Raw genomic sequence first — 19,802 nt, 5'->3', positions numbered from 1 at the left:
CTCTACCATATCCTCACAATTTCCTGACACTAAGTGCAAGGACCCATGCAAGGATCCAGGTTTGAGACCCCAGCCTCCACCTGCAGAAGGGGATGTTTCACAAGCATGAAGCAGGTCTTCAGGTGTCTATTTTTCTCCCTCTCTATCTCCGCCTCCTCTCTCAATTTCTCTCTTTCCTACCCAATAAAATGGGGGGGGGGAGGCTGCCAGTGGATTCATAGTACACTGAGCCCCAGAGATAACTCTGGAGGCAAAAAAAAAAAAAAAAAAAAACCTCAAACAAACAATAAAACCAAAAAAAAAAAAAATAAATCCCATAACTCATGGGTTTGGGTGAAGCAAAACCTAAGAAGGAAGAAGAAGAAGGAGGATAAGGAGGAGGAGGAGGAGGAGGAGGAAGAAGAGGAGGAGAAGGAGGAAGAAAAGAAGAAGACGGAGGAGGAGGAGAAGAAGTAGAAGAAGAAAAGGAGGAAGAGGAGAAGAAAAGAAGGAGGAGGAGGAGAAGGAGAAGAAGAAGGAGAAGAAGAAGGAGTAGAAGAAGAAAAGGAGGAGGAGAAGGAGAAGGAGGAGAAGAAGAAGAAGAAGAAGGAGGAGGAGGAGGAGGAGGAGGAGGAGGAGGAGGAGGAGAAGGAGAAGAAGAAGAAGGAGAAAAAGAAGAAGGAGGAGGAGAAGGAGAAGGAGGAGGAGAAGAAAGAGAAGGAGGAGGAGAAGGAAAAGAAGATGGAGGAGGAGGAGAAGAAGAAGAAGAAGTGATCTGGTCAAAAGTTATGGGTGATGAACAAGGCCATGGAGAAAAGAGTGCAATTGAAGGTGGGGGAGATTTGAAGTCCATAGTCTTAGCCAATAATAAACTATTTGGGACATCCATAGCTCTAGAAAGGTCTTCGTTTAAGTGAAATATATCTGTAACACCAGTATGGAGTACTGGGCCTAGTCTGTGATATACTGATGCTTTAGAGCAGAGAAACTGACAGTGTGAAAAGGACCCCAGTCCCCCTGGGCCAGAAATACCAGAATAAAAGCTGGCCTGGACTTCATGGGTCATTATGGTACTTACCAGATACAGAAACTCAGCCTCTGGATCGGGAGGAAAAAGTCTCCAGACCTCCTGAGGGCAAACCCAACACTAGTAGATAGTGTGCCCTGTGCTACTCACACCAGCACAGGGTCCAGCCCCACCCACACTGCATCACAGTTTTCAAGGGATGATCAGGTCCTGAGCATCTGTAGTGCCTAACTTAAGCATGTGAAGACCAAGGAGAGGTCCCACATGTGGCACATCTGGGGAACTGGACATTCCAATTTCTCCTTCTTACATGTTCACATTCCCAATCTCCCTTCAGGCATGTTGGGGTCATGTGCTTAGGACCTGGCCATTGGGTTGTGGGTTATGCCTCTGTAGGCCTAGCTCATTCCCAAACCCTACATTGTCCCCAGCTGCCTTCTTCCTGGCAGCAGACATCTTGTTTCTAGAGAAGACTGAGGATGTCATTGACCCCAGGCCTTCTTTTACACATTCTCTCATGCTCCTTTGTTGTGTGACTTTCAGCTCATCTCACTTATAAGCAGGATCCAGATGTATAATCCCCGCCTGCACCTAAATCAGAGAAGTTAGCAGACATCACACCTGCAGACTCAAAAATCTTCATGTTGTTTCTGCTTTACTTTTGTTACTCAGTAACCTTCAAACCTTGTCTGAGCCATCCTGCTGGAAAATGAGTAAGCCCAGTCACCCATCACCAAGCCATCCCATGACATGTAAGCAAGGCTATCTGAGCTCCCCAAAAGCTGCTTAGTGAATCTCAGCCTCAGCTACTCACCACACACTCACAAGCTTATGGAATGTTTATTATGCTGTGATTGTTTTTATGAAACATCTGGAAACACTTGATAAACGAAACAGTGGCAAAGCATGAATACTGAATGGAACAAAACCACCTATCGCTCCAGCATTGTTTTCTGATGTGAAGGAACAATTTCTTCATACTGTACTGTTACATGAGATTTCAAAACTGCCTGCCACAGCTGCAGAGTCCATTCCATCCTGACTAATGTACAGAGCACAGGCCCTCTCTGTCTCAGCAACTTGGATCTTGAGCAGAGGAGAGGCAGTAGACAAATTTAACAAAAGGGATATCATATAGCCTCCAGGCCAAGGAGTAGAAATACTGATGGGTTTTCTGGAAGCCCATGCTCCGGTAGAGGCCTATGGCAGAGTACTGTATCTCACTAGTGCTGAGGACAACTGCACTGTAGCCCTGGTCTTGTCCAAACTGCAGGACAGTCCTAACCAGGGCTTTGGCTATCCCTTGACCTCGGTGCTCTGAGGCCACACTCATGTGAAGGAGCTCTAACTGCTTCTCCCTCGCAGCTGGCTCTTTCACAGGAAGGGCTCCCACCATGCCCACCCACCTGCCCCTCAGACTCTGCTACCCAGAAGCAGGAGCCACGCTCACTGAAGTAGTTCTTAGTTATGTCTGACATGTCCGTGTTCAGAGACATGACTTCAAACTGGGTGTAGGGATACTTGGCAAAAAACCTCAGGGCAACTAAGAAGGTGAGGTTGACCAGCAGTGCCAGGAGCCAGGAGCCAGTGAGCAGGAGTGGAGTGAGAGAACCCCCAAACAAGAGCAGGAGGGTTCGAGGCAGCTTCAGGAGGTGGCAGAAGGCGGTTGGACCATGCTCAGCTACTCCCTCAGAGTACAATTTCAGGATCAACTTGTGGTCCCTCTCCTGGTATTTGCGGATGTGATACGGAGCCATGAGTTCACCCCCTGAGTCCACAAGAGAGAGAAAGAGAGTGGCCACTGCAAACTTTCCCAGAAGCCCTGGGAAAAAAGAGGAAGTCAGGTCAGTACTGCTATCTCTTACACCTCTTACACATCTCAAGTATATGTCTTTGTATTTTGCCCAAGGAAAGGTTGACCACAGTCATTGGAAGTGCAGAGTCAGTTCTTAAAAGTTCTGGCTTTGGACAGGGATAGATAGCATAATGGTTATGCAAAGAGACTCTCATGCTTGAGTCTCCAATGTCCCATGTTCAATCCCCTGTACTACCAGAAGCCAGAGCTCATCAGTGCTCTGGTAAAAAAAAAAAAAAAAAAGAATTCTGACTCACATCCTTCATGTCTGTGCCTTTGGTCTAGTGCCTTAACCTCTGAACCTATCTTCCTCTGCAGAACATGGTAAAAAAAAAAATTCACCATATAGGATTACTTAGGAGTTAGTAAAATTATACATGTAAGGTCACTATAGAAAGCACACTAGGAAGACAGTATAATGGTTACGAAAAAAGACTTTTGTTCCTGAGGCTCCAAGGTCCCAGGTTCAATCTTCAGCACAACCATAAGCCAGATTTGAGCAGTGCTCTGATCATTCTGTGTCTTTCTGGATCTCTCTCTCTCCCCCTCCCTCCCTCTCCCTCTCCTTCTCCCTTTCCCTCTCTCTCTCTTCTTCTCCCTCTCCCTCTCTCTCATTAAAATAAAGTGGAAAAAAATTTTAAGAAGAAGAAAAACCCTCCCTCCATTCTCTGTTCTACTCCTGGATCCAGCTCCATTTCCAGGTGCTTTGGGCAGCACAGTACAGCAGCCAGACCACACTCCCTCCCTGGGCCCCCTCTCCCAGGGACCGTGCATTGCAGGAATCCTGGGGTTCCTGACATAGGTTTCAATAAAAGCCTTTTCCCTCTACTGCAGAGTCTGAGGCTACTGAGATAGCATCAGAGCCAGATTCCAGATATGACCAATGTTGAGAGCATGAAAGCCTGGCCTCCAACCTCATTAAGAGCTCTGTCCTTCTACCCACATCTTCTCACCTGATGCCACAGGAGCCTGAGTGTCCAGAGCAGCCTCCACTCTGCCCTCAGCCTCTGACCAGCATCTAGGGAGACTGACCAGAGTCTGCTCCTCCTCAAGGAACCTGGCTCCGGACATCCCCCTTCTTGGCTGGCCCCCAGAAGTTTGATAATCATAAACCCCAAGAACCATGGCAAAGAAGGGAGCACAATCTCCCAGGAGGAACCTGAGAGGCGGGGTGAGAATGGGGGTGGGCAGTATCTAGAATAGCTCAGGATCCTTGAATTTGATGATAGTCTATGCTCTCCTTCCCTGTCTGTTCAGAAAGAGAGGGTTCATGAAGGAAATATGCTCAGGTCTGACCCCTACCCTCATGGAAAGATCCGATCTTACTGAAGGGATGTGCTAGGAGTAAGCAGACCCCGTACCCACACGGGAAAAACTGACCTTCCTTCTGCCTGCACCAACACGTTCGACCAGAAATATCTCTGAATAGATCATAAACAAGACCACTAAGCCTTCTCACACCAGAAATAGCCCTGAGCAAAGACCCCATATAAGGCCCACCAGCCTGTCCCAGGGTGGGCTCCTAAAGATGCCCAGACACTATAGCTGGACTCCTCAAGCTCCCCCCTCAGCTTCTACATTAAACCTTTCCTTTGTCTACACACCTGACTCTACTTGTCTACCTCCATGCTCCCTGACACCCACCCTCAGCCCCTCCACACAGCTGCTAGGATTTAGGAAATGCTCCTACCACCACTCCCCCACCCTGTGTGCTCTGTCATCACCATTCAAATGCAAGTGCCTGGCACTTAGGCTTCTAATTCTCTGCACTAACTTTACCCCCCCCCCCCCATCAAGAAAATCTGACTAGTGGTGTATCCGGTAGAGCAAACCCATGGCCATATGCTCAAGCCCCAGGTCCCTAGCTACATGGGGAGGAAGCTTCACCAGCAGGGAAGCAGTGCTCTAGGTGTTTCTCTTTCTCTGTCCCTCTCTAGCTCCCCTTCACTTTAAATTTCTCACCGTATCCATACAAAATAATATTAAAATGCTGAGGAGACAGCATAATGGTTATGCAATCTATTTTGGTGCCTGAAGTTCTGCAGTTGCAGGTTGTCCCCACACCGCCATAGCCAGAGCTGTGCAGTGCTCTGGTAAAAATAAACAATAATAACAACAGCAATAAAACAAAGAGGCCATGGGAACAATAGATTTGTCATGAAGAAAGCATTGAGCCCCATTGATGATCCTGGTGGCAATTAAAAGAAAGAGGAGTCAGATAATAGTTCAGCTGGTGAGTGCACACATTACAATGCACGAGGGCCTGGGTTCTAGCCCCTTTCCCCACTTGAAGGGCGTTGAGCAACAAAAGGGAATAAATAAATAATTTTTAAAAAGAATGGAAGGAGGAAGAAAGTGGCTCATCTAGAAGAACACAGATGTCACCATGCACAAGGACCTGCGCTCAAACCCCTGACCACCACGTGGGTTCACTTGCAATGCGGAAGCATCACAGCAGTGGAGCAATGCTATGGCATCTCTCCAATCTGTAGCTCATCCTTTATCTAAAAAAAAGGCCACTGGAACAGTGGAGTGATGTAGGCACTGAACCCCAGCAAGAACCCTGATGGCAAGAGAAAATTAAAAGAAAAAGCAAGAGGAGGAGGAACACCAACATTCTCCAACTCCTAAAGGCTTATGCAAAAGTCCCGGCAAGTGTCCCAGGCATTGCAGTGGAGCACCAGGTAAGGAGGGTTAGTGTGAACTAAGCTCAATATTTATTCTACTTGTCAAGTCATGGATCCTGGCTCAGAGATGAGGCTGGTCAACTAGAAAGGCATCTATCTATTGCTTATTTGTTCAAAGACATAAGGCCTATGTACACATCTGGCCTGCAGTTGTGTGAAGGGTGGACTTGTTCTATGATCTCAAGTGAATCTTCTGGGCTAGCAGAGGCCCCACAGATGGAAGTCATGACTTGGACTACTGGGTAACTGAGATAGTGAGAACTCTGCTGCATAGAGGTAATTTTGAAGGTAAAATAACAGGAACCAGGAATCATTGATTGGAAATGATCACAGGAGGGAGCTCAGAGGTGGCACTCAAGTTTCTGGCAGGAATCTCTAAGAGGACCTGGTGAGCGGTCAGATTTGGAGAGAAATCGTGATTTCTTCTAAGGGGGCCATCCTGCTGCCTTCCTACTCCAAATCCAGAGACTGAGAGCTTTCAGCAGGAGTCCAGGGTTGGTGGCTTGAGACTCTGGTGGTTGGCAGGCATCCAGGCCACAGAGGTGGAGTTTGACTAACATGAAGTCTGGCTGGTAAGTCCATAGGGTTTGTATCACTTTTTTTGCCAGTACATTTAAATTTTTTCTTTAAAAGTTTCATTGTTAAGTGAAATTTGAGCTAGTAATCAAGAAGAGTAACAGACAGCTCTAAAGTTCAGCTGAGTATTACACGTGAGTATAATATTAACCAGTTGGAAACCCAGCAGGCTGAGTGCGAGAGGCCTGTGGTCTGCCCCACCCTCTCTTTGCCTGTATTCTCATTGGACTTACATGGCTTTCTCTGAAGTCAGTAATACTGGTTTTTTTTCTTTCTTTCTTTTTTTTTTTTTTTTTTAGTGATTTAGTATTCATTTACAAAGTTATAAAACAGGTATAATTCCACACTGTTTTACCACCAGACTTCTGTGTCCTAATTCCCTCCATTGGAAACTACAAAAGTTCTCCCAAGGTTACATATATGGGTTGACTCTCCTTTCTTTTTCTCTCTTTCTTTCTTTCTTTCTTTCTTTCTTTCCTTCCTTCCTTCCTTCCTTTCTTTCGCCTCCAGATTTATTGCTCGGGCTCAGTGCCAGTACTACGAATCTACGGCTCCTGGAGGCCACTTTTTTTTTTTTTAATAGGATAGGACAGAGAGAAATTGAGAGAGGAGAGGAAGATAGAGATGGAGAAAGACAAACACCAGCAGACCTGCTTCACCACTTGTGAAGTGACCCACCCAGCAGGTGGAGGGGGGAGTTGGAGTCAGATTCCTTGTGTGGGTCCCTGTGGTTCATGCTATGTGTGCTTAACCTGGTGCACTACCGCCAGACCCCGGCCTATTACTTCTATAACTGTCTTGTCTATCTGTCTATCATCTTTCTATATTTTTGCTCATTTTTTCTATGGTTCCACTTTCTCTTCCTTTTAAATCACGCCTACACCTATTACTACTTCTGAATGTCTTTCCTTTTTTCCTCTTCTCTCTCTGGGTCCTGATGGGACTGGGTTTCAGAGCCCTCTGGTCATGTTCCCCTAACACTTCTCCCCTTTGGGAACATGGGCCAAATTTCTTTATGGGGTGCAGAAGATGAGAGTTCTGGCTTCTGTAATTGCTTCTCCTCTGGACATGGATATTTGCAGGCCGATCCATACTCCCAGCCTATTTCTATCTTTCCCTAGTGGGGTAGGGTTCTGGAAAGGAAAGTTTCTAAGACATACTGGTGAGGTCATCTATTCAGGCAATCCAGGATGGAATCATAGTAGCATCTATAACTTGGTGTTTGAAAGACAGTATGAGATGAGACAGGACAAAGTGTTTAATAACAATAAACAGGAACCAGGAATAGGAATAGAGTAGATGAGAACAGAGATTTTTGGGTGGTAAAAAGCTAGGAAGTCTATTTTAGGTATGCTTCTAGGGACCATGACTTTAGTAATTTTTCTTGAGCTTGATAGCTAACATGGAGGTGGACTAAAAACATTGTGCAAAGGCTGGGCATTAATGTAGTGGGTTAAGCACACATCATGCAAAGCACAAGGGCCGGCGTAAGGATCCTGGTTCCAGGTCCCAGGTCCCCACCTGCAGGGGGTTGCTTCATAAGCGGTGAAGGAGGTCTGTAGGTGTCTATCTTTCTCTCCTCCTCTCTGTCTTCCCCTCCTTTCTCAACTTCTTTCTATCCTTTCCAACAATAGTAACAACAAGGGCAACAACATTTTTAAAAAAAAGAGGGCCTCCAGGAGCAGTGGATTTGTAGTGCAGGCACTGAGCCCCAGCAATAACCCTAGAGGCAAAAAAAAGAAGAAATGAAAAGAAAAAAGAAAGAAAGAAATTATGCCATTCAATCCCTTTTACCAGCACAAGCCAGAGCTAATAACTGCTCTGGCAAATTAAGTAATTAATATATTGTGCCATTAATACCATTTTATATTAGCCTCTTTTTTCATCCTTTTTCACAACCATAAAAAAACTCTGATGAGGATTTCATACACAGCAAAAAAGCAAAAGTTTAGCACCAAGCCATAACATGTTAATTTAAAAGTGTGCTTTAGTTCTTCTCTTCTCCTTCTTCTTTTAAATTAGGATATTGATTTATTGTGATTGATTAAGGGACATCTCTGAGGCTCTCAGGAGTTCAGGGCCCACCACTTGTCCAGCGAACCGGAGCTGGGGATGTATTTGACTCCATAGCCGTCTGGGATGAGGCGCTTTTCAGCCACCACGTCTTCAAATTCATCTGCGTTAAACTTGGTGAAGTCCAGTTCTTGGAGATTCTGGAATCCAGAGAACTTGAACTTGGCCCTGTGCAGGGCCTTGATCACATGCTCCTTGTTCTGTAGCTTGGTGTGGGTGTACATGATGACCTGGCTTATGTGGACTCTGGCCACAGTGCCCTGGGGCTTCCCAGAGGCACCCCGCATTCCTGTCTGGAGCCTACAGTTAGGGATAGCAGAAGGTCAGGCATAATATGAATACAAAGCAAGAAGGGTCCCTTAGGGCTGCCTGTACAAGCAACAGGTTGCATACACTACCCAGGAGGCAGCCGTTTGCAGCCACTGCACACCTGGCGCCATGGGAATGGCAGCACAGTCGGCTAATTGGGTGCAGACGCTTTAATTCTTGTGTGTGTGTGAAAATGTTTTTTCTTCTTTTTTTCCCTTTTATATATATACATATATATTTAAATACTTTTTAAACTTTAAAAAAAATTTAAAATTTATTTTCCCTTTTGTGCCCTTGTTTTTTTATTGTTGTAGTTATTATTGTTGTTATTGATGTCATCCTGGTTAGATATGACAGAGAGCAATGGAGAGAGGAGGGGAAGACAGAGAGGGGGAGAGAAAGATAGACACCTGCAGACCTGCTTCGCCACCTGTGAAGTGACTCCCCTGTAGGTGGGAAGCCACAGATTGTAAATGTTTTGCATCCACAAGATTGTAAATGTTTTGCCTTCTCTGTTCCTTCTATTACTAATGCCAGCCCTGCCGATAGATTTGAATGGGTGGTGCTGCCCCAGGACATGGCTAATAGTCCTACAATTTGTCAAGAGGCTGTTAAATCTGCCCTTTTTCCATATATTCATAAGGGCCTTAATGTTTTTCACTACATGGATGACGTCTTAATATGGGGAAAATTAGATATAGATCTCTGTGCCCTACATGATTTTCTCATTCCTGCATTAAAGAAAAGTGGCCTTAATGTAGCTCCTGAGAAGATACAACTAATTCCTCCAATATCTTTCTTAGGTTCAGAGATTTCTCTAACGCAAATTTGTCCCTTAAAACCTAGTGTTACTTTTCCTTCTAACCTTACTCTTGCTTCTTTACAAAGTTTTCTTGGAAATTTAAATTGGCTTAGGCAGTATCTTTATCTGCCTACAAGCTGCCTCCAACCACTGTTTGACCTGTTAAAAGGAAACAAACAGCCCTCCTCAAAACGTAGGTTAACTCCAGAGGCCTCCTTGGCACTGGAAAGGGCTAACCAGGCCCTCCAAGACATGCACCTTGTTCAATTCTCCCCCTCCTCTCCGGTAAACCTTCTAATTTTTAACTCCACCCCCACAGTAGTAGGGGCATTGTGGCAGAACCATGGGGTTCTCGAGTGGCTTCACATGCCAGTAGGCAGAGCTCCAAGACTCCTCACTGAGATAGACGCATTAGCATTCATGGTTCGCCAAGGAAGAAATACGTCTGTGCAGGTCTTAGGGAAAGAACCGGATTTAATTATTCTGCCCTTTTCTCTCACAGACACAGAGTGGCTCATATGCCATCATTCCTGCTTTGCCATAAGCTTTGTGGGGTTTCCAGGACAAATAGATAACCATTTTTCTTCTAATAAATTGATAGCTTCCTTTACTTCTTTTGCCTCTACTAGCACCTAAATTTTTCTCTCAAGATCCCATCCCCTCTGCTCCTACAGTCTTTACTGATGGTGGAAAAAAGGGAGCTGCTGCCCTTATATATTACCCAGACAAACAATCCCCTAAACCTCTCTTTACTGAGCTCCCTGATAATTCCCCTCAGTACAAAGAACTTTATGCTGTTTTCCTTGCATTAAAAGCTGTACCAGAATCCTTCAACCTTTTTTCTGACAGTGTGTATACTGTTAACTTACTTCCATGGCTTGCTCGTTCTTATGTGAGAATTGATGACAACCCACTTTCCCCTCTCTTGATTCAAATCGCCTCTATGTTTTGTTCTCGAACCCAACCACTGTATATTCAACACCTTCATTCCCACAGCCCTCTTCCTGGTTCCCTGTCTGAAGGGAATGCTGTAGCTGACCGCCTTGCCTCCACAGGAACTCTCCTAGTCTCTGTCTCTGATCCTGCTGACTTTCATTCCCTAACCCATGTTAATCTTAAAGGCCTCCGAGCTCGATTTCTCGATGTTCCTTTACCGCAGTTGAAACATATCCTTGCTACATGCTCTTCCTGTGCAAGTCTCATAAAAACACTTGCTATTCAGATTCTTGGGGTTAACCCCCGAGGCTTAAAAGCCAATGCTCTTTGGCAAATTGATGTCACCCACATACCAAACTTTGGCAAACAAAAATATGTGTTTGTCTCAATTGATATCTTTTCTAAATTTATGTGGGCAACAGCTCAGATGGGAGAAAGCTCTAAAAAGCTTATAATCCATATGCTCTTCTGTTTTGCTGTGATGGGCTTACCTCTTCAACTGAAAACTGACAAGGGGAATGTGTTTACCAGCAAACAATTTAAAGATTTTTGTTCCCTCTGGAACATTACTCATACCACAGGCATTCCCTATAATCCACAGGGACAAGGCATTGTTGAGAGGGCCCATCAAACCCTTATGGCTCAATTAAATAAAGATAAAGGAGGAATGTACCCCCCCAATATCCAGCTAGCAAAAGCCTTAACTAAATTAAATCTCTTTAATATTTACAATAATTCGGACTTACCTTCTATTATTCTTCACTGGCAAACACCATCTACTCTTCCAGCTATTAAGGTCAAGTGGAAAGGCCCACTCGATAAAATTTGGAAAGGGCCTGACCCTCTATTGACCATGGGAAGAGGTTTTGCATGCATTTTCCCTCATAATTACTCTAAACCTGTCTGGGTTCTTGCCCGCCATGTCCAACAATACCCGTATGATGGCACTGCTATCCCTAAAGAACAAGAAATACAAGAGGACTAGATGCAGGATACATCCCAGGATCCATAATATGACATGGCAGAACCTAGAAAATCTGGCTCAAAGAGCCCTCTCTCCTACCTCTTCTCTGGATGTCTTATATTATGATTGGCCAGTTGTGATTTGTGAGTGAGTGTGTTGAATGACCAAAAATTTTTGTATGACCAATCTGCTCAGAGTACTTTAAATGTTAAAACCATTGTCACTAACATGCGTTAACTCTCTAAGTAACCTGAGTCCGTTTATGGTCCAAAGTAAAAATAGTTAAAAAATCAAAATATATATTTTAACCAAAATTGGTCTGACGATCCTGCTGTAGAGACTGCTACGAGAGGTAACATTAGATGACCTTCAAACAAAATCATAAAGATATTTAAACCAATTATAATCATTGAGGTATCAATTATAGTAAACCTCTAACTTGTTACAAGTTGTTTTTTTTTTCACAAGTGATTACAGCTATCAAGCCTTCATATGAAGAATCATCTGTTCATATGGTAAGGTATTAAAACTGTAAGAAGTTCCTCCATATCCAACCTATGTAAATTAACAACATTCACATATTCTTGTACACTTAACTGGTGTATCTTGTCTTGCCACCATAGGCCTGCCTTTGTCAGCCAACAATTTAAAGATGTTTCTCTTTATAACATCACCCATGCCACAGACATCCTTTACTACCCCCAAAGACAAATGGCTGTTCCCCTGGACATCACATCCCCTGACTGCTTCCCTTAGACCTGAGATATGATCCCACCTCTTCATACCAATGGATACATTCCCCCTTCCTTACCTGTCTACCCTTAGTTGTGGGACCCTTGATTGTTTTACTCCTTCTGCTCACAGTAGGTCCTATAATTCTTAACAAGCTCATGACCTTTTTGCAACAACAGATTGATGCCATAAAGATGCAACCTATACAAGTTCACTATCATAGGCTGGACATGGCAGAATATGGAATTGCTGTGGAGGATTTGCCCCCCCTCCATCAGAACGTCCACCATGTAGAGGGCTGGCTAGGCAATGACGGGTAAAAGGGAAACTAGTGCTATCCAGTCAACCTAAGACAGGGCACCTGGTACTACTGGGCAAAAATGACCAGGTGTTCCAATGACGGGTAAGACGGAAGGCTGATCCCCAACCTAAGACAAGCACAGTCCACCCTGCCATAAAACAAAGTCCGCCAAACATCAAAACATGATATAAGAAAGGGGGACATGTGGGGAGCCACATATGCCCTCAAGGTTGCTATTGGCATGGCCATAGAGTCTTTGTTAAAAGATAAGTTCCTGGGAGCCGGGTGGTAGCACAGCAGGTTAAGCACACATGGTGCAAAGTGCAAGGACTGGCATAAAGATCCTGGTTCAGGCCCCTGGCTCCCCACCTGCAGGGGGTTTCTTCACAATCGGTGAAGCAGGTCTGCAGGTGTCTCTCTTTCCCTCCTTCTCTCTGTCTTCCCTTCCTCTCTCCATTTCTCTGTCCTATCCAACAACCACAATATCAATAACAACAACAATAATAATTACAACAATAAAACAACAAGGGCAACAAAAGGCAATAAATACAAAAAAAAAAAAAGATAAGTTCCCACTTCCCTACACCTTAGAGTCTTTGTTAAAAGATAAGTTCTTTTTCCCCATGAATCACCCAGGACCTTCCAGATAACGGCTGATTACCATGACAAATAATAATATATAATAATAATAAATAAATAGGAAAGATACATCCCCCAATACTCAGTTGGCTAAGGCACCAAACCTCTTTTCCTATAAAAAATTCAAATCAGATGCCCTGCTAACCACGAGAAGCAGATTGTTTGTGTTTCTTCCACAGGAATCCTGGAAAAAACCACCTGGACCCCTGCACACCCTGACATCACCCACTAGATGGCACGACTACAGTGGCACAGCCCCCCCGAAACCCTAGATGTCACCTGACGCGATCTGAAGAACCTGATTCACAGACTCCAAGGACAGAACTTTTTTACTGCCTGTCTGCCTTTCCTGCTTCTGCTTTGACTGTCACATTTTGGCGGTTCCAGCTCACTCTCTACAGAAAAGCGGAATTCCAGAGACTGACCTTCCTCATGCAGCGTTTCATCCCCTGCCATTTCTCCCCCTAGTTGCCTACTTTGGACTGAGACTTCTATCGGACTTGCTGGTATACCCTTTGGACACTTTAGACAATTTTACAGCAGCTTCCTTCCCTTCATGTTGCTGGTTTTTCATAGACTGACCCTGAGTAGTTCATAGACTTTATAGACTGTTGCTCTGGCCATTGGATAAAAGGAAAGGGGAAGATGCTGGGAAATTGTGCAGATGCAGTCACATCTGCCATGTTGTCCCCTCAGGCTACTGTTAGTTCCCGCGGACAGTTGGGACATTCTTGGAGTGCCTGTTCCACCATGTTGTGCCCTTAGGGCATTGTCTATTTCCCTGCGATATTTGGAGTGCTTTGGTTACTCCTCCCCCCTCCCATTCTCACGAGAGTTATTATCCTATCCTGGAGTGCTATGGTTACTCATCCCCCTTCCCAGTCTCGCGAAAGCTACTCCTATAAAAGCCCTTCTTCTTCTGCACCTCTCTCTCTTGCCAGCGCTTCACTTTGGTGTTTAGACTCAGGAAAGGTTACTGCGTGAGGCGGCCATTTTCACTACCTCCATGTGGCCCAACCTGCTTCTCTAGCACCCAACTCTGAGGTGCCAGCGCAAATAAAGATTTGTGTTTCCTCTTCGCTCCAGACCTCCTCTCTCTCTTCTCAGTGGCTCAGAACGACATCTGGAGTTCTGCTTCAAAGTTGCAAAGCAGAAAACCCAGGCCTCGGCTGCTGGGGGACAGGAAGGAGACCCACTCCTGGCTCGTCTGAGCCCCACCCAGGAATCCATCCTGTCAGTGCAAGCAACTACGTTTGTGGACTGTCTTCCTCACTCATGAAAATTTCTTTGGGGGAGTCGGGCAGTAGCACAGCAGGTTAAGCATACGTGGTGCAAAGCACAAGGACCAGCATAAGAATCCTGGTTCGAGCCCCCGGCTCCCCACCTGCAGGGGAGTCGCTTCACAGGCGGTGAAGCAGGTCTGCAAGTGTCTATCTTTCTTTCCCCCTCTGTCTTCCCCTCCTCTCTCCATTTCTATCTGTCCTATCCAACAACGACGACATCAATAACTACAACAATAGAACAACAAGGGCAACAAAAGGAAATAAATAGTTTTCAAAAGTTTGTTAACTTAAAAAGAATTGCTTTGAAATTTTATTAAACTACGCAAAAAAGAAAATGTGTATGGGAGTCCAGTGATGGCACAGCGGGTTAAACACACGTGGTGCAAAGCTCAAGGACGGGCATAAGAATCCCGGTTAGAGCCCCCAGTTCCCCACCTGCAGGGGAGTCGCTTCACAGGCAGTGAAGCAGGTCTGCAGGTGTCTATCTTTCTCTCCCCCTCTCTGTCTTTCCCTCCTCTCTCCATTCCTCTCTATCCTATCTAAGAACAACATGAATAACAACAAAAATAACTACAATAAAAAAGGACAAAAAAAGGGGAAAATAAATAAATAAAAAAAATTAAATTAAAAAAAGAAAATGTGTATGTGTGTTTGGTGGTGGGGTTGGGGAAAAAATAAAAGGAATGAAGCCACCTCAGTGACTGCTGCTGGAGAGAGCGCAGGCCCTGCACTGGAGCAGCCTGAGCTGCAGTCCATGATAAAGGGAGAAGCCTGAGTTGTCCTTTGATGTAGTATCTCTCTCTCTCTCTGCCTGAATAGAAAAGAAATTATAATCTATTTGAAGAGAATCTTGGAAAATTACTTGAAATAATCATACTTCCTGAAGAGGATATAAAATCTAGAGATTTTTTTTTTTAGTAAGTCCAGCTGGTTGATAGAGAAAGAATGCAAAAAAATCTACTAGCTTAACCAAATTCAAAGTTGTGTTCAAAGAAGCTACGAGCTGCCTCTTTCCCCCAGCTTAGGAAACCCCCATAGACAGTTCCCTGTGAAGGAGGCAGTGGGTCCTACCTAGAAGCCAAGTCTGCTAGCATCTTCATTTAGAACTTGCCAGACTACAGATCACTGAAACAAGAGTGTTGGGAACATGTGTGAGCCTGATAGAGCTTAGGGAGAACCACCCCCATCTTTGGATGGAGGTCTGAGAAGATAACCTCTTGGTGAGTCTCTCTCAACCGAGGTGAGCATAAGGGGGGAAACTCAGACTTGGTTCTTTCCTTCTTGACTCTCAGGCCCACAGATACCCCAGTACTTCCCTCCATTAACTGCAGGCCATATGGCTGCAGATTCACTCATTCAAAGTCACCTTCTGATCACAGAAGAACACACCTTATCACACACTTCATCACACACCTCAGACCCCAGAACACACCTTATCACACACTTCATCACACACCTCAGACCCCAGACAAGAGAAATGCCAAACTATATGGCCTTTTGATATCCATCTTCTCTCTGTCTCACCCTACGGGTTTAACCCCTATGCTTCTCTCAAATACCTTTGGATAATTAAGTTGCTTGTGTTATGGAAAATAACTGTTTTGTATCTCATCAATTCCTGTCATACCAGCCCCCTACTTTAGGGGCATGCTGACTGTTAAGAAACCTGTAATTTCTGTCATATTGCAACAATAATTACCTCCATTGCTTTTCTATTTAACTCATGTCAATTTTGCTAATATACGGACTCCAGGATTCTGGGACTCAAGGACTCAGATTCTAGATTCACGCTAAGAATCCCCTGGTGTCTTTTACTTCGTGTCACCCCTGTCGTGAGCGAGAAAGAACCAGCCTGTTACCTTTCCCCTGGAGGACACCCTGCCGGAGAAGGAGACACCCCGAAACAAGAGCATGCTATTTAAGCAAAGAACGAAGAGTATGACATATATTTTCTTAATTTATTCAAGGTGCTCATTAAATTATAACACTGAAATAGCACAGATTTAGAACAAGGTAGAGGTTACAGGGATCATCTTTGCAACCAAGTGCAAGGTGATTCTCCCAAACAGCAGAAAAGCCCTGCGAGAAGTGAGACCCAGTGCTCTCTGCTTTTTACAGGTGCCTGCCCAGATCTCTGACTCTAGAGCCCTGGTTAGGTGAGCTGTGCCATGTTCATCATCCCTTCTGATTATATAGAAAGTGCACATTTTCCAGGCTGGATATATCTTTAGATAAATATATATATATTAGTGGACTTGCAAGCATGAAATCCCAAATTCAATCTCCAGCATGGCATATTCCAGAGTAATTGCCTGGTTCTCTCTCTGTCTCAACAGAAATATGCCCTGAATTGAAGCCCATGTTTAGCTTTGGCTCAAAGCCCGTGTTTTGCATACGGCGCCTTTCACACCTGATGTAAATAATGTGATGCACTTGCTATAAATAATGTGACACACCTGATGTCAGCGGCTGGTATGAAGCTTGTTTGGAAACACAGGAAAGGGAGCCGGCAAGCAGGAGCTAGCAGCCCCGTGGCGTCTTGCTCTGGTGCTTGCCTGCATCACCCTTGATGGTTTCACACACCAAAGGCCTTGCCCCCTATGAGCCATTCCCCCACCCCAACCCTCCAATCCTGCCCTTTCACCTGCCCCTTGACCTGACACTCATCAATGTGTAAATAAATAAATTTGAAAATAAATACAATTTCATAAATTTATGTATTTAATAAGGAAGCTAGATGTTCTAGCAGTTCTTAGGCATAGTAACAGCATGGGTCAAATTGGAACCTCACACATAATTCCTGCTCTCCAACAGGGAGTCCCCCCACCCCCAGTGAATATGCATGTGCATCGAATTAATATCTAAACACAGAATCTTATTTTAGGAAATACTCTCCAGTCAAGTGCATCCTACTCCATGTCCACAAGGTGGCGAAATAACACCCCAAATGACCTTGTTTCCAGGCAACAATAAAACAAGGGCAACAAAATGGAATAAATAAATAAAAATTAAAAAAAAAAATACCATGGTGCTTAATTACCATGAGATCTTTAAAAAAAAAAAAAGGGGAAGTGGGAAGAGTTATCTGGAAGGGTAAGTGGATGATAGCTGGCACAAAGCATTGCAAAAGCAGCAAAATTAATGATTACAAACAGCTCCTGCCACAGCCTGTCCACCTGGTAGCCCATGCTTTACTCGGTACTGTAACTTGGGCCCAGTGCGGCACTGCAGTCAGCAAAGTAACAAGTCAGCCACCATCCCAGCAGCTCTCGGCACAAAAGGGAACTGTGGGGTGGCGTTTGCAGGCAAGGAACAGTGGCAATTAGGTCATTAAGGAAGAGAAGCAGAATGAAGTGGGCAGAAAAAGACCTACTACAGTGGGTCACTGTGATCCTCTTAAAAGACCCAGGGGTTATGAGCCGTTCTAATGGTATTTTATTTAATTTAAATTTTTTTAATTATCTTTATTTTATTTACTGGATAGAGACAGACAGACATCGAGAGAGAAGGGGGTGATAGAAAGGAGAGACAGAGAGACACCTGCAACACTGATTCATTCACTTGCAAAGCATTCTCCCTGCAGGTGGGGACTGGGGGCTTGAACCTGGGTCCGTGGGCACTGTAAAATGTGTGCTTAACCAGGTGTGCCACCATCTGGCCTCCTAATGGTATTTTAGTAAAAGAAGTAGGGGAAGGGGTTGGGGTGGAGGGAGTCAAAGATACTTCCATTGTAGTTAACAACTCTAGTTGTTTCCAAGACTGGGGAAATGGAGAGAAACAGTGCTCACCTGGGTACCAAAGCCTCCTCCACTCTCCCTAGCACTGTGTATTGTCATGAGCAGTGCTCTAGTCTGATTAACAAAATTTATTTTAAAAAGAATTATTGTAAGGGAGTCAGGTGGTAGCACAGTGGGTTAAGTGCAGCTGGTGCAAAGCCTGGCGTAAAGATCCCTGTTAGAGCTCCCGGCTCCCCACCTGCAGGGGAGTCGCTTCATAGGCAGTGAGGCAGGTCTGCAGGTGTCTATCTTTCTCTCCCCCACTCTGTCTTCCTCTCCTCTCTCCATTTCTCTCTATCCTATCCAACAATGACATCAATAACAACAACAATAATAACTACAACAATAAAACAACAAGAGCAACAAAAGGAAATAAATATTTTTTAAAAAATTAAAAGTAATAAAAAGAATTATTGTAGGGCTGAGTGGTTTTTATTTTTTTATTGTAAATAATAATAATAAAATCAATAATATGATTAAGATATTGTATTAATATACTGTAAATAATAATAAAGAATTCTTATTAAAGAATTATTGTAGTGGGCACACTCAGTTGAGTGAGTGCACATATTACAGTGCACCAGGACCTGGAATCAAGCCCCCAGTACCCATCTACAGGGGGAAAGCTTTGCGAGTGGTGAAGCAAAGCTGCAGGTCTCTCTCCCTCCCTCTCTCTTCTCTATTTCTGGCTCTTTCTAGCCAATAAATAAATCAAATAAAATAATGATTTTTAAAAAAGAAAAGACTGGCCTATGATTTCCCTCCCTTGCAGTGCTCTTGTTAAGTTAAAAAAAAAAAAAAGAATTATTGGACAATTAGGGCTGAGAGATAACAATTCAACAAAAGGTAGGGCAAAAATTCAGTGATGTTTGTGACATACTTTCAAATAGTTCTAAAAAGCTGTTGTGTAATACAGACAGATTAATTGCAAGTAAGTAAATGTAGCAAAATATTAACAAAAATGTAGTCCAGGAGGTGGCGCAGTGGATGGAGCGTTGGTCTCTCAAGCATGAGGTGCTGAATTCAATCCCCGGCAGCACATGTACCGGAGTGATGTCTGGTTCTTTCTCTCTCTCCTACTCCTCTCATTAATAAATAAATAAAATATTTTAAAAAATATTAACAAATGGGTGAACTCACATGAAAGGTACCTGGAAGGTCATTGTATTATTTCCAATTGTCCTGTAGGTTTGGAAAAAAAAGTTTTTAATATATATATTTTTATGATAAAGGAGCAAGAGAGAGCACTAATGCCAGGAGTTGAACTTGAGACCTCATGCTTGATGCTTAAGATTCAAACACTTTATCCAATGAACCACCTCCCAGGCTGCAGTTTGAAAAAAAAAATTTTTTTTCTTTATATAAGTTTGGAGAGTCCAAACTTATTATTATTTTTTAAATATTTATTTTATTTATTTATTCCCTTTTGTTGCCCTTGTTTTTTTTTATTGTTGTAGTTATTATTGTTGTCGTTGGATAGGACAGAGAAATGGAGAGAAGAGGGCAAGACAGAGAGGAGGAGAGAAAGATAGACACCTGCAGACCTGCTTCACCGCCTGTGAAGCGACTCCCCCTGCAGGTGGGGAGCCGGGGTTCGAACCGGGATCCTTATGCCAGTCCTTGTGCTTTGCGCCACCTGTGTTTAACCCGCTGCGCTACAGCCCGACTCCCCCCCAAATTTTTTTTTAAACAAGAAACTACATTTTTTTCCTCATTGATAAAAAACAACATAGAGGGAGTCGGGCGGTAGCACAGCGGGTTAAGCACAGGTGGCACAAAGCACAAGGACTGCGTGAGGATCCCGGTTTGAGCCCTTGACTCCCCACCTGTAGGGGAGTCGCTTCTTAAGCGGTGAAGCAGGTC

General features: G+C 44.2%; 2 protein-coding genes, 1 non-coding gene and 1 pseudogene across 6 annotated transcripts in view; all 4 read right to left on the bottom strand.

Moving 5' to 3' along the window:
• The window catches only part of LOC103114078 (putative N-acetyltransferase 8B), a 60,491-nt gene extending 56,596 nt beyond the window's left edge, over nt 1-3,895 (bottom strand). Inside the window, exon 1 of one of the 2 annotated variants that reach the window (XM_060187092.1) lies at nt 3,815-3,895. The gene's annotated coding sequence lies outside the window, so the exon portion shown is untranslated. The remainder of the gene's footprint in view (nt 1-3,814) is intronic. The other variant, XM_060187091.1, reaches the window with a different exon arrangement.
• The window catches only part of LOC103114079 (putative N-acetyltransferase 8B), a 62,191-nt gene that overhangs the window by 31,334 nt on the left and 11,055 nt on the right, over nt 1-19,802 (bottom strand). Inside the window, exon 1 of one of the 3 annotated variants that reach the window (XM_060187093.1) lies at nt 3,815-3,873. The exons of the other annotated variants lie outside the window; for them this stretch is intronic. The gene's annotated coding sequence lies outside the window, so the exon portion shown is untranslated. Of the gene's footprint in view, nt 1-3,814; nt 3,874-19,802 lie in introns of those variants that run through there. 3 annotated transcript variants of the gene reach the window in all.
• On the bottom strand, nt 1,831-4,003 carry LOC103109839 (putative N-acetyltransferase 8B; annotated as a pseudogene).
• On the bottom strand, nt 8,539-8,671 carry LOC132537922 (small nucleolar RNA SNORA70). Its single transcript, XR_009549332.1, has one exon. It is a non-coding gene; the product is annotated as a small nucleolar RNA SNORA70 (small nucleolar RNA).

Source organism: Erinaceus europaeus, chromosome 3, assembly GCF_950295315.1.
Source record: "Erinaceus europaeus chromosome 3, mEriEur2.1, whole genome shotgun sequence".
NCBI lineage: Eukaryota > Metazoa > Chordata > Mammalia > Eulipotyphla > Erinaceidae > Erinaceus > Erinaceus europaeus.
The sequence above is the reverse complement of the archived record's forward strand: the minus strand, read 5'-3'. Positions and strand labels throughout refer to the sequence as shown.